Source organism: Pinus tabuliformis, chromosome X (assembly GCF_031772625.1).
Source record: "Pinus tabuliformis cultivar Carrire ecotype Pingquan chromosome X, CPIR1, whole genome shotgun sequence".
Lineage (NCBI taxonomy): Eukaryota > Viridiplantae > Streptophyta > Pinopsida > Pinales > Pinaceae > Pinus > Pinus tabuliformis.
Window position 1 is genome coordinate 304,709,815 of NC_142308.1, and position 16,198 is coordinate 304,726,012.

Consider the following 16,198-nt stretch of genomic DNA (forward strand, 5'->3'; position numbering starts at 1 on the left):
TCAGAAACTCTATTTAATAGAGTAATTTGAATGTAAATCTGTGTGTGAGTGTGTTTGCACATACACCATTTATGCATAATATATGATTGAGTTTTTGTAATTGTGTTGTTTTAGCTATTTTTATCATGGTATCAGAGCTAGATCTGAACCTGTGTTGTGAGGTGGTGCATCTGGATGTTAACCGGGCTGTTGCAACCTGAGTATTCTGGACAGAGCAACCTGCGGTTCACTTGCCACTTTTGCGAAGCTGCATCCAAAGCTCAAACCTTATGAATATTGTTTCACGGTATTCATTTTGATGTTTTGTTATGTCCTGGACTCTGTATCTAGAACCAGAGATTTTAGTCACATCGCAGTTAGCCGGTTTGTCCTCATTGCTGTGGGTGCAGCACCATTCTCTTCTCAATGGATTCGCCCACTGACCAATACTGCGCAGCTGGAGACTGGAGATGGACGGTGCCACGGCCCTATAGAAATTGTCTGTAAGAATCTGCGTTGCAGAGAGATATGATCAAACGAGCCAGTCCAGATGTGAGAGACAAAGAGCCGTGTCTGATATTCACGTAGAGAGACAGCCGATTCCAAAAGTTATAATTGAATCTGATCGAAAGAGTTAATTAAAGGTGCATGGATTGATCCGTCCAGGAGATTAATTTCTGAGGACATTTGAGCATTTCTGGCTGTCTAGTGAAGTAAATAAATAGGGTTTGATCAACCAGAGGATTTCAATTTCCGAGAAAATCTTAAACATTTCTAGTTGCAAGTCGTCGCAATTTCCGCTATTTAGAAATTCAAGAAATCGACTTTTGTCTGTTAATCGTGTAATTGCAAGCATCGAAGCTCGAAAATTCTTGTCGGGCGCTGGCCGGGCCGTTGACCTTGCTCCCTTATCCAAAATCGAATCTATGCCAAAGACACAGGCGGGGATCAGGTTTTCTTAACTGGCTGGGATCAAACCGTAGAAACAGTTTCTGCTGAGCTGCATAATCTCCACGTGGTAAAAAAAAATAAAAAATGATTCGTAAAAATGATTCAATGAAGTATGACGAAAATCGAAAGATCTTATTAGCCTGTCAAATAATAGTATTATAAATTATTTGTAAATGAAATGATGAATTTTGATGATGAAGAGAGTGAACCTATTAAACTCTTTTAAAAATAACCAGAAGTTCAACTATGTGTTTGATGCCAGTACTTAAAGATCAAGTAGCAGTAAGGCTCAATATGGATGGTTGTCCAGATAGTATGGCAGTTGCGGATCTAGGGAAGGATCCCTCATTAGTGGTAGACATGGAAATGGTTTCCTAATGAGGTTATGCGACAGATTGAGATGTTGTCCAGTAATTGACTTCGGGAGGTCCTTGATTCGGGAGTTGAGGATGGGAACTCAGGAATCCAACTTGCCAACTACACCTTTCCGAGGGTTATGAGGTAACTTGATGGAGCATCTACTGATAAGCTTGATAATTTTGTTATTTTCATGTAATGTAATCATTAAGGGGGGATGTTGGAGTGAAATCTTACATTCCATATTTAAGAAGTTGGTTTGTGATGGTTGAAAATTCTCTCAAGATCTCTATCTAATTTAGGAATAAGTTGGATCTCAGAAACTCTATTTAATAGAGTAATTTGAATGTAAATATGTGTGTGAGTGTGTTTGCACATACACTATTTGTGCATAATATATGATTGAGTTTCTATAATTGTGTTGTTTTAGCTATTTTTATCCATTACATTTTACCATTCTTGATGGATGCACATCTTTTCCGAAACATCCAAATATAACGATAAAGTGTTCCACTCTAGGTGGGTATATATGACACGCATCGAATTTCATTTATTTTTCTTGAAGAAATCCATACACATCTATGCATCTTGTGTTATGGTGGAGGCTGCATAGGATGTTTCATCATGCCATAGATTTGTAAGTCATGCCCGATTTCATTTATTGGATCCTAAATGCTTTTGTACAAATTATCATTCAATTAAATATAATTTATTATGTCGCATGATAATGTAAAAAACAACATGATAGTTATCCTTCCTTGGTAGTAAAGACAAATTAGATACCATTCCAAAGTTGATAGGGTGGAGAGTAGATGTACTTTTTCCATCAGAGACATATTGTTCTAAAGACAATTCTGAAAAAAAAACAGCATTCGAAGCAGATATGGCAATATACGTCGAAATTTCGTTCGTTTTTCTTTATTGGGCGTAAGAGTGATGATATTTCAAAACAACCATTGTTTTCTTTTAGTCGTTCCCAAACACATATGGTAAGCACCACTCAAATGAAATATAATGAATACATTGTGTCACGATGATTTCAGACAACGAGACGGTTCAATGATATATGTATCTATTGAAGAAAAATAAAAATTTAAAAACAATAATCCTAAAAAGATTCAACAACAGAGATCGAAAACAATATATGTATCTCATAAAAAAATAAAATCTTAGACAACAATAATCCTATAAAGATTCAACAACGGAGATCGAAAAGCTTAAATAACAATATTCCTCAAAAGATTCAACAACAGGGATCCCAATAAAAAGGTTGTGCCCGTGCTTCCACATCAAATGGCAGCATCTCGACTTATGAATGATAATGTAACATAGAAACAAAATTTTATAAGGTAAAATATAAACAAAATTTTATAAAGCAAATAAAAGGAAAAATAATAAATAAAAAAATATTAATAAAATAAAGGCTAAATATTTAATTTTTAATATTATAAATATTTAATTAAAAATAAAGTTATAAGCCATAGTTTTATATTTTAAAAATAATTTTTGTTTGGCTAAGAATTTGTTCATCTAAGGAAACAAGTTAATAGCCTAAGATTTAGAGGGATATAGCAAGTGTGAAATCTTATCTCTTTATGGATCACGAGGATAATTCCTAATTCTAGGTACTGTGGTTTTTCTCAAATAACTGTGATGAGTCAACATGTATTTGTATTTGTATTTGAGAATAGTAGCAGAGATGACTCACTAATGATTTGACAACTAAATTATAATAGATTTTGCCAATATGTAAAAAAAAAAAAAAAAAAAAAAAAACATATTTAAAAATATTAAAAATATATATATGATACTTCTTTTGTACTAAAATTTTAATACATAAAATTGTATGTTTGTAAGTTATAAATCCACAACTAATTTTAGTGCTCTAATTTTACAAATAATGTACTGAAAGTAGTCATTCCAATTGCAGTCATCTAGAACAATTAGGATACAATACATTTCTTTCCATTTAAGATGTAATACCTTTATTTGCATTTTATTAGTGTATCAATCAAACTTAATTCGATCATAACTTCTGATACATTTCAAAATTCCAAAAATGTAATGAACAAAATGAAATCAAACAATTGATTGTTCATATTCAAAATATTCAAAAACCTACAATCCCAATAAAAATATCTACTAATATCTGCAACTTGTTCAAAGTGTCTCTATTCCTCTTATTCAGGAAAACAACAGTCTCTATTATAAGAAATGCCTCCCCGCATTGAGGAAAACCTAAATGCTTCCATAGGTCATCTAAAAATTGGGATATTTATCTTTGAGTGAATGGAAGACGAGCTAACTCTTGGGATATTTTTTTCTTTCTAAGTCTCTACGTGTATCCATTAATGGAAATTAAAATCTGTTGGCTTTGTGGATTCTCCACATGTATCCATTAATGTCAATTGAAATTCGTTGGCTTTGATGCCACAAAGGTGGTGTAGTCAAATTGAACTGTGTTTTGCGAGCTCAGCTCCGATGACAATATAACAAAAGAAAATGAACTATGAATTTGAAACCTTCATTGCATTCGTTTTGACGTTGGCTCTCCCATTAGCTGAGCTCGAGTAAATCGAACTGAAAAACAACTTGAAATAATCATTTTATTCCATTCGAATAGTTCTTTGTCATTGAAACCCTTGTTTTGTACCTTTTCACGATGGCTCTCTCGGTGGATGTGCATTCCTTATAGTTGAGGCATGGATATTTCAAGAGGTACCCTTCCATACAAGTGGTTCTTAATCATGAATCGGTCCATTGGCACAAGCCTTAGAAAAACATAAAAGAACGAACTCACCTAATGTTTCCATTATATCTTCAAATGTGGTATTGTACATATAATAATTTTGAAGGGGGTTATGAGACCATTCATTACAACATGGACATGGATTTTCTTGAATTACAATTGAAATCCATCGACTCAAACCGAAGGTACACTTTGTTACATCTATTCTCTTAATTGTTGTACAAGAGAATCTCATATTGAATTTGACAACATTTTAATTCTTTGAAGTTAATCTAACACAAAATTAGTAGTTGATATTCAATAGGATACTTTTCAAGGCACTAATATGTATCTCCATATTTGGAAATAGTAGCGACTCGAGATAACCTAAAATAGTATCCATGCCGTTGAGAAGACATAGTGACAAAAGAGTGCACTAAGGCACGATGTTTAAGGAATTGTTGGTGGCTTGCACTAAATGGTAAGTCTAATTTAATCTCAATGTACAAAAGACCTTTAGGATTGAGAGGTTGTGTGAAAATAAATTTTATCACAAAAAGTGGTAGGTGGAAAAATGAATTTTATTGTTTTTATTGCTGGTGATACTAAGTGGAAAAAAGAATTATCTAGAATAGTCAAGGAAGATTGAGTATACATTGATCTTCAATAATTTTTGTGAAGCCATTTATGATAACTATATTAGACTTATGAAAATGACAACAAATAAAGAAACATTTATTTTTAATTGCTACTTTCATAAGTGAAGATGTGACTCATCATATTAGATCTATTAAAAAAATTTGAAGTGATCTCAAGAAGTTGAAATATATATATGATTTGTATTCAAATTCCAGAAATGGAGCTAATTCATTTTTGATGAAGCTCTTCATCCTTGAAATGAGAGATAATGATATCATGGCTTTATCTTCTGAAATTAAAGACATAATGCACTGTGTTGATGCTATTGGTGTGAATATAGACATTTCTCTCATGAATTTTAGTGAGTCTCTCTACCCTACATGTTCTTACTATCTTGAGTCACTTCAAGTGAGTGGAAAACTATGATGTCTTCATTTAATTAACTCCTTGTTGGATAAAATTATAGAATGTGAGAAGGATTCTTCAAAAAAGACAGTTCAATCTACTAAATAAATTGTTTTGGTTAAAAATGAAAAAATTCAATCACATGATTTTATTAGAGGAAATTGCAGTAAGAAGTGATGAAAAAGTAGAATTTTAAAGATGGTGGGTAGGAAAATCAAAGTCAAACTTCTAATTTTTATAATGTTCATTGTAGTGAGAATTGGTATTAAGAAAAAACATATAAAATCTCATGGGATAAGATTAAAGACAAGTATGAAGAAGAGGTTCAGAGAAGTAAAGCCCCTACATCAACTCATTTGGTTTTTTTCTCACCAAAATATTGACATAAACCAATATTTATTGAAAACTTAGTTTGATTTTTAGAAAAATGCCCTTGCTTAACATTGGTTACTTGCCGTCTGAATTTCTAGAGAGATTTTCTGAAGAATTGAATGATAATGTATATCGTGAAGTGTATTACTTAAATAAATCAAATTTCCAACTTGCAATATTTGGAACTATCATGCTCAAATTACTTGGATTCTCATATTTTAATTTTTTATGATTTGAGTTGTGAAAAATTTACGGTCTCAACAAGCCCATTCCACTTAGATATGTCGATGGAAAATTTGAAATGAGGAACAACATAGTCTTCATAATGAGATGGGATGATGAAAAGTTGTTGAAATTGGAAGGGACATAATTATACACATGTTTCTCACTCTGGTGAAAGTACATTGTCTTCTGTTATTTTGTGGTATACTAGAGTTGTCTTGCAGTCCGACTCACGATGTCTGAAATTGACAAGCTAAGAGTGCGGCTGGGCAATCCTATTTCCGAACGACTTGAACGTGTATAACACGCAATGGACCTCTGCTTGATACTTCTGATTGACCATCTTGAATTTTTTCTATATCTTAAACCTCAAAATTGTGTAGAAAACACTGACCATCCATCCATCTGTGAGCTATGAAATATCATCGATTTTTGTTTCATTGACTTTATATTCGAAACCTCGACCTGGAATTCTGGACGTTGCAGGGATCCCCGAATGTAACATAGGCGACCTGGCAGACATGGTATTTGAGCTTCTTGGCCCCCAGGCTTTTCCAAAACACGATCCAAGGGTTCACGTTGGGATTATCATCATTATTTACCAGAACAGATGCGGATTCAACGCTATCCCACACTCCTAACCCTATTATCTGCTTCCCGTCCAGAGACTCATAGAAGGATGACGATAATATGCCCTTGAGCCGAACGAAGTAGGACTTGAGTATGGTCAGGCAGCTGTAGGAAATCATATCCTGTATCTTCGAGCTTGCCGTGTAGATTCTTCTGAGGCTCACAATGTCTCCGAGGGATAACAGAGCAAAGGGAACCCCTCTACTTATTTCCCGTGAAGTCAACCGGAACCAACCGGAGCCCACTATTTTGACTGCGCTGGTCATCCCCTTTGTGAATGCTGCTGCCTGATTATCACAACAAATCAATTAGTCAGGGCCTAGATTTTTTCTCATCTGAAAAAATGTTAAACTTATAAAATGTTAAATTTATGTTAATTGCAGATTCAGAAATCTAAAATTTATTTAAAAAAATTACCTCAGGCAAATTCAACCCAAGCCCATCACCACGGGATCCCCTTTTCGAAACGGCAAACGCAGCAGCCTGCACGTACAATATAATAAATTATTAGAGGGCCGTATGACGGACCTGAAAAACTAGAAAAAATGAAAATATTAATATAAATTCATCTATATCTACCATAGGTTAAGAGATATCAAATCTTTTCATATGTAAACCTTCCTAGAATGCTAGATCAAATTTGTTGTTGGTATACACATACCCATGATTGCTCGAGGCTCTTCAGAATGGCGAAGTCAATGTTGTTTCCTTTTTCTAGCAGAGCGGCCACTCTGGCCATGTGGGTAACCGCGTCCTGAATGTCGCAGCCATGTTGAGGCTCGTATATGGCAAATGAAATACACATTCTGTTTTGAGATTGGGTCTGCTGCGACCGGTTACAGGAGGAAAGGGAAGTCATCATTTTCGTTCTTGGACGGGAGGGGATGATCTGTGGTACACTAGATCTGTTTATATGGAATTGTCAATGGCAGGGTGTGTTCTGCGTTGGCAACCATGGCGCGACTGGATCCATCACTTGGACGCATGATGCCATCCCCGACCACGGCGAATAGTTTGAATGTAGTGAAAATAAAGATCCCATGTTGATCCTAAGGATTATAATACGCGGTAAGTGGAGGTAGGGGGCCAAACTTAATAATACTTCCAGGTGCAACTGGGCATAACGGGACCACCATTACTCAATCATCATTGACAGTGTGCTTGAGATTGTTAGGGTTAAGGGGTCGGTACTTGGTTCCATTCATACAAAGTTATTTTAATTATAAATTATGATAGGGTTTAATTGTTTAAATAATTAATAAATAAGATAAAAAATTATAATATATTTGTTTGGAGGTAGAAGCGTAAGAATGTTTTAGTAACAAAATTTAAAGACTTCGAAAACAAATCACATAATCGTTGATGAATATCTTTATGGAAAAGTAGAGTTAACTTATGGGGAACTTAAAATTTAAAACAATATATATATTTTTATAGTGGGAATTATGGACCACCTTTATTAAACATTTTTGACTGTTAGGGTTGAGCGGTTGGTATTGAGCTATTTTATTTTAATGTAATGTTTATAAAAGTGATTTTATATTTTAAGACTTTATTATTTATCAGATTATTTTAATCAAATTATTTTAATAGTTTAAATCGTTTGAAAGATAGGATAAAGAATAATAGTATGTTTAAATTATGTTTTATAAGGTAAATTAAAATTTAATAATAAAATTTAAAGGTATTGAAAATAAACCATTTATATTAATAAATTAAATTATTTTAATAGTTTAAATAGTTTGAAAAATAAAATTAAAAAATAGTAACATGTTTAAATTATGATTTGCAATATACAATAAAATTTAATAGTAAAATTTAGAAACATTGAAAACAAACAATTTATATTAATAAATTAAATTGTTTTAATTGTTTAAATAGTATGCAAAATAAGATGAAAAATAGTAGTATGTTTAAATTATGTTTTGCAATGCACAATAAAATTTAATAACAAAATTTAGAGGCATTGAAAACAAATAACTTATATTAATAAATTTGATGAATATAATTATAATGAAGTACATAGGATAAGAATTGAAAACTGAAAATATTATATATAAATTGGATAATTGGACCATCCTTACTTGATCATTGAGAGTAATGTAGTAATTTAGTATTTGCATAAAGTTATTTTACAATCTAAATTTTGTGAATAATGTTGTGATTGATTAAATATTAGAAAAATAAGACAAAAAAATTATAGTATGTTTAAATTATGTTTTGTAATGTATAAAAAAATTTAATAATGAAATTGGAAAGTGTTGAAAGCAAACAACATATATTAATTGTTATGGAATTAATGTATTTATCATAAAGTAGATATGTTGAATAGAAAATTTAAAATTGAAAATATTAAATATATTGATAATATATTAAGGATATTAATTTTTTATTTTGAAAAGCTAAATTTTTAATAATGAAATTTAAAAGCATTGAAAACCAACAATTTATATTAATTGTTATAAGATTAATGTATTTATACTAAAGTAGATATGATTCAAAATTTATTTAAAATTAAAAATATTAAATATTTTTTAAAATAGAGAAGGAATATGATTTTTTATTTTTATTTTGGAAAGTTACAAGAAAATAAAGTAGATAATTTTTTTTTTTTTTTTTTTAATATAATTTTTTTTTTTTTTAACTATTAACATATAAATAAATCTTACATACTAATTTAATATCTTATTTAATAATAATCTTAAAAACATTATTATTTATTATTATAATAAATATTTAAAAAATATTATTTTAATAGTCATATTTTTTGTAAAAATATAATAAATAGATGCATTTAAATAATTTTTATAAATAACTTATATCATAATCAAGTTTTGAAAAATTGATTATAAATTTATGTAAAATTGGATTATAGTTCATTAACTTTATAAATTTATATAATATTGGAGTTAGCTTAACTAACTTTATAAATTTAAATAAAATTGGAGCATACATCACTTACTTTCAACTTCTCAGTCTTCTGTTCTAGTTTGGGTTGTGCTTGCAATCCATGTTATATGTTGTTATATCAAAGCATGTAAACAACAACGAGCAACACTAAGCACTATTCAAAATCTCTCTTTAAAATTTCCAAATCATATGTATTGCTTAATGCATTAAAGTTGTGGATAGAAATTCTACTTGCTACAAATTTCTAGATTTAAATAGGCACGAGGTCATAGCTTACAAGAAGTAAGAACCTTGTAATGAAATATTTGATATGGAAAATGTCTATTTATATTCGTGCATACATAATTCAAATAAAAGTACATGCATATCTAGTACATGTCATCACATGTGTTGGAAAAAGACTATTTTCCATGTAGGCCTCGTCCAATTAGGCCAACCCTAGCACACTAACATCATGGCATGCAACATTTCTTATAGGATAAAAGCTTAGAGTCTTAAAACGTCAATATCATTTGATTTAAAAAATTTCATGTGCACTAAGTTTTCTAGTTCACAAGCATGCTCTAATGTGTGTACCCATCCATTGCAATATTTTGTGCTTGATAAGATGGAAACACGTATTCAATTCAAATGTGTTGGTGCATACTTCCACATTTTATATATCAATTTTTAGTGTTACATGTGCCATGCATGCCCATTAACTTAAAAATTGTAATGAAAATCTGATTGATTTCATAAAGAAATTATGAAACATACCCAACATAGAAGAGAAACGAAAAAATAAACATGAAACTTAAGAATCTTAAAAAAATTAAACTTTAATCTTATAAATAAAATTTAATGTTATAAATACAATACACAGCATCATTCGTTATAAACAATTATGCTTTATCTTTTTATCGCATAATTAAAAAAAAATTAAAAATTAAAAACCTTCACAAATTAAACTTTAATCTTATAAATAAAATTTAGTCTTCTAAATACAATATATAACATAATTCGTAACTGCGTTCTCTTATTATCTCATAACATAATTCGTAACTGCGTTCTCTTATTATCTCATATATTTTGCACATAACAATTCAATAAACTTTTATGGCTTATTTTGAAGCATAAAAAAAACTTAGTTCTTATCTCGGCCATTATTGCATTTAAATAAAACCAATACCTCCGTACCATAAATTAATAAATAAAACTTAGCCCTACGTTAACTCATTTCAGATACCTAAACATACATATTAAAGGAATATTTCCGAGAAATATACTTTGTTTCAAAGTTGATTAAGAATGGGCATACATATTGTAATTAGGATTTGTGGGAATGGAGATACGCGTTATCTATAGGACTATGTTGGTTAGGTTCGGTGAGATATTGAATCAAAATTTAAGAAATAATGTTATAAAATCGTTTTCGATATTTTTCCTAACCACGAAGTAAACCTCCTTGACTTTACCACTCAATCACATGTAAAATTTTAAACATCATGTCAAAATGGCATGAAAAAAATAATGTTATAAAATCGTTTTCGATATTTTTCCCAACCACAAAGTAAACCTCCTTGACTTTACCACTCAATCACATGTAAAAATGTAAACATCATGTGAAAATGGCATGAAAAAGCAAATAATACTCGTCTCTATAATGATTATAATAAATAAGTTTATCTAAGTCTTGCTTTTCCCAGCAGTAGAGTACTTTACTATTTAACGTGAGGAATGCAAAGGGATTTCGATATAATAATTTATTTTCAACTTAAAAAAATATGAATATTTGATGAAGATATTTTAGGAATTTTGATGTCTTATAATTAAGATTATCACTTACGGTTTACTTTCTAATTATATAATTGTGAAGTCAGAATTATTTATTATTATATGATTTATTAAGATGGTCAATTATACATGTTAGAATTTTATGTAAATAGATTATTTAATTCAAGTTTAAATCAGTTATTTTGGTTATAAATGTTGTTTTATTTTTATTTTTATTTGAAGTTTAATTATATATATAAAAGTTTAATTATAAATGTTATTTTATTTTTATCTGAAGTTTAAAAATATATAATTATATTTATGAAAATATATTATTAAAGTAATTAAATAATTTTCTAAAGTAACATTTATATAATTAAGGGATAAATATTATATGATTTTATTTAAAATTATAAAGAATTATTTTCATGGGAGGTATTTTCTAATTTAGTATGGAAGATATGTTGTAATGTCATATTGTCTTTGATTTTAAATTTTTGTGATTTAATTTTTTTTTTGGAAATTTTTTCCAGATTGATCACATTATCACTCTTTTTGGTCGAATTTTCCAGCCAACTATTGTTCTCTTAAATATTATGATTTTGTCAAATTACAAAAAAACAAAATTTAAAATAAATAAGTATTATAATTTATGTATTCAAGCTTCTGCGATGCATAATGAATTAAGAAAAGTCTTTCTGTGGAATTCACATAAGAGAAATTTTTGGCCAACGCATTTCGAACCAACAAGTATGGTTCATCATCACGACAACATGAACAATAATATTTAAATTTTTATGTTAATTTATTAATATATTGAAAACAAATATTATTAAGTAAAGGCTATCTTAAATGACTAGTTTTTGAAAAATAATATTTAAATAATGATATTAGTTTATTAATTTATTATTTAATAGGTAAGTACTATAATTAGTAATAAAACATTTTGAGTTGATCAAATTACATAAAAATAAAATAAAATACAAAAATTAATAATTATAATTATAATTATAATTAATAATTGAATCAGTCTAAAATCTATAATTTCGAATTTTCTTAATATAACTTATAGAATAGTCTTTCTAATAGTGTTTTCATGTAATATACCCACCTACTGGGAGTAAACCTAGCAGATAATTTTTTTTTTCATGTAAGTCGAACACTATTCTACCTCATACTTGCATATTTATTAATACTTGTTAACCTTACTAACTTTCTAATACCACATCCATCATTCTGGAAATATCAAAGGGTATTGCTTTCTTGTTGCATTATCCGAAAATTTCTATGCCCACCGGCTCTGTCACGTGATGGTTATAGTCAGAGTACACTCTGCCTTCATGCCCTCGGGCTTCTCCCCTCATTGATGGTGTGGGTGTATGGATGCCCATCCGACGGCTGTGTTGGACTGATATGATCCACCCTTGTTTATCCTGTAGCGTGGAGTTTCCCAAAACATTTGCACTAGGCATAGCTTCAGTTCTGTCTTACTTTCCTGGTGCCGAATCGTCCAGAACTGCTTCGCGTCAAATGAATGCAGATGGTTCTTGTACACTGCCGAGCTCTGGACAGAATTGGACCTTGTTATCACAACATTCGTCTTCTGGTAAGAATTATATCATGCAAATTTTCAGTTTACCGATTTCTTTTCCTTCATTCAGGTTTTTCTTTAATTTTTTGTCCGAAACTCTGATAGATTTCTCGCTTGCCTTTGTTCTATGGTCGAGGGTCATGGTTTCGACCTCCAACAATCACCTGAGGGTTCTGGTTGATGCTTCCCAGGTTTCCAGGCCCTACCTTTGCTGCAATTGGCTAACGGGTAAGTTCCTAGAAATACTTCTCCTGATGGTAGTCGATTCTCTGGTGCTATTGACAGTTTGCTCATTCAACTGATGGAGGAAAAGGGTTCTTCCTTTTTATTTAGAAATGGCCCTCTGGTGCAAGTCCTTACGACTCCTATTTCATTTATTGTATCAGATTTATGGCGAAGTTTATACACCAGTCAGGGTTGCCCTGCATTTTTCAGGGTTTGGGAAATCTTGTTCTTGAAATTATTCCTCCAAACTATAGCCCTGATTATCCTAGCACATTATTAAATTTGACATGCCCTTGGGCTTGCTCTTAATTTTCTATGTATTACATTTATTTTAAAGAGGATTGTTCAGGTTATAAACCCTGGTTAGAATCCGTGGGCTTGCTACAGTTTCGTTTGTTGGCTGAGCACAATTTTCATATAATTATTCTCTAGTTTTTTGTTAAGGTATTTGTGACCTGAGTAAGTGTTAAGTTATTAAAAGAAGCATGCCATCTCTGCTGCGCGTTGTAACTCTTTTTATACTATAATGTTTTAACCCGCTTCAGGGTTACTTGGGTTATAGAGATATTCCTATGATTGATACAGTGTAATTTATATGTATAGTTTTGAACCCACGGAATGCTATGGTATTTGCACTGCATATTTTATGATATTTTGTGTAGGCAATCTCCCGCACAGTGAAAATGTTATATACCTAGCAGATTTGTTGCATGTTGGCATTTGCTTTCAGGGCTAATCCTATGATACTGCTAGTCTTCTATGCATAACACTTTTGCATTTTCTCTTAAGCTTAAATATGCTCCTCAGATCTCTGGTTATGTTATTATCTAACTATATCATGAATACTCGCCTTCGTATGGTTATGTAGTTGCAAGATTCGTTCTTTTGTCAATAATATATATAGTTACATGATTTGCACCGCTATCATTTAATAACATAGCTCCATGCAAGTAGGGAAAGAATAGGTTCTGGATTTGGATTTGATAACCTTACGGGAACTATTTTGCCACTCAGCATTTTCTTTAAAATCTATATAAATGTCGCTCCGTTGGTTGTGCTAGAGGGTTCTGAATTTACTCTCTACATTTTCCTGCATTTCTATGTTCAGGCATATGTAAGGAAAGAGCTCATAAATGGTCATTCTATTAATTATTGTATGGATTCTGGTTTACTACAAGGTTAGTCTTTTGAAATTCCGAGTCTGCTATAAATCTTTGAGTTTTTTGTTTTTAATTTTTTGATAAATTTTTCCTATGGACTTCTCTTACATTTATGTCCAATTCAAGAATAAGAAAACTCTTCAAAGACTACTAACGCTTACATTAGTAAAGATATTTATAAGAGGATACGCATCTCGCCTATCATATTTCCTCTACTATTCACTGTAAAGAAAACCTTCCGCACCTTTCTTTTAACATAAATATGATACATTATAAAGTTCACACAGCGGTTTTTCCCCAAGGGTTTTTTTACATATCTGGTGTTCCAGCTGGTAAAGATGTTTTTGAAGGTCATCCAAACCTGGGACTTCTCTTACATTTATCTCCAATTCAAAAATAAGAAAACTCTTCACAGACTACTAACTCTTACATTATTAAAGATATTTATAGGAGGATACCCATCACTCCTATCATATTTCCTCTACTATTCACTGTAAAGAAAACCTTCTGCAACTTTCTTTTAACAGAAATATGATACATTATAAAGTTCACACAACAGTTTTTCCCCAAGGGTTTCTTTACATATCTGGTGTTCTGGCTGGTAAAGATCTTCTTGAAGGTCATCCGAACCTGGGTCTCCTACCTCTCAACCGCCTGACCATGAGATTGGTCTTTCAGAACCAGAATCGCCCCCCTTGCTTACTTGCTAGACCACAGTGTTCCGTAAGTTGCTTGCACAACGTGCACGGCTATCTGATCATCACCAGACTTAGCCGCCTTTCTTTTCCTTTTTTTTCTTCTCCATGTCCCTACACTGCATATTTTCCTCTCCTCCCCTCCTTTTTTCTAGAAACTCTTCCAGTTAGGGGAGGTACTTAGGGTTGCCCTCACAGCAACTGTCTTTTCTACCTCAAGAGGATAACTTCCTCCTTGTAAAGTTACCATCTTTTAAAGAAACACTTCTTAAATCTCATAATGAAAACAAAAATATATTTAAATTTCAAACAAATAATAATATCAGGTTTAGTTTATATTTACCACAATAAACCAAATATTTACATTTTTTCTCGGGGCATTACATTTCTGGTTTATTTTAACAAAATTTTAATAAATGGTTTAAAAAAAATGAATTTAAATGGTTTAATTGAAGAATAAATTTATAAAGTTTAAAATTTTATAATTAAAATTATCACTTAAAGTTTAGTATTTTAATTATATAATTGTGAGTTAAAAACTACTTATTATTATATAATCTATTAAGATTATTACTTCTCGTCTCTTATAACATGTGAGTTAAAAATTTATCTAAACACATTATTTAGTATATGATTTAATTTAAGCCTAAATCATGTAATTTGGTTATATTACTTCTCGTATGTTATTTTAACATGTGAGTTAAAAATTTATGTAAATACATGTTTAGCACATGATTTAATATAAACCGAAATCATGTGAATTGAAAATTTATGTAAATACATGATTTAGTATATGATTTAATTTAAGCCTAAATCATGCAAGTTGGTTATAGATGTTATTTTACTTTTATTTAAAGTTTAAAAATATATAATTATATTTATAAAAATATATTAATAATGTAATTAAATGTTTATAGTAAGAATTATACAACTAGGGATAAATATTATATTATTTTATTTAAAATTATAAAAAACTATTACATTGAGAGGCATTCTCTCATTTAATATGGAAGATATGTTATAATATCTTATTATGTTATATTAAATTTTATGGCTTATTCAAATTATATCACAGAAAAAAATAAAATAAAATGAAATTTAAAATAAATAATAATTAGAATTAGTAATAAAACATTTTTACTCCATGAAATTACATAATAATAAAATAAAATAAAACACAAAAATTAATAATTATAATTATAATTAATAATTAAATCAACCTAAAATCTATTTTAATTCTGAATTTGCATAGTCTAATTTATAGATGGAATAACTTTTTTTGTGGTTAATTTTAACCAAATTCTGGAAAATATTTTTAAAAACTTGAGTTTAAGTTGTTTAATTTGTAAATTTCAAGTACCCAGGGATTTCCAATTATGCATTCAAAAAAATATTTTAAACAACAAAAGATCACAACCTTTCTTAATATTGTATGACCTAATTCTCGTGAAAAAGGCTATTTCTTCTATAAATTAGACTACTTCATTTTGAATCTACCAAACAAAAAGGCCCATCAAATCTGTTGAGGTGCAAGCCACTAATAGAGTGCACAGAGATTTGATCTCTCTGAACCCTTCTCTAG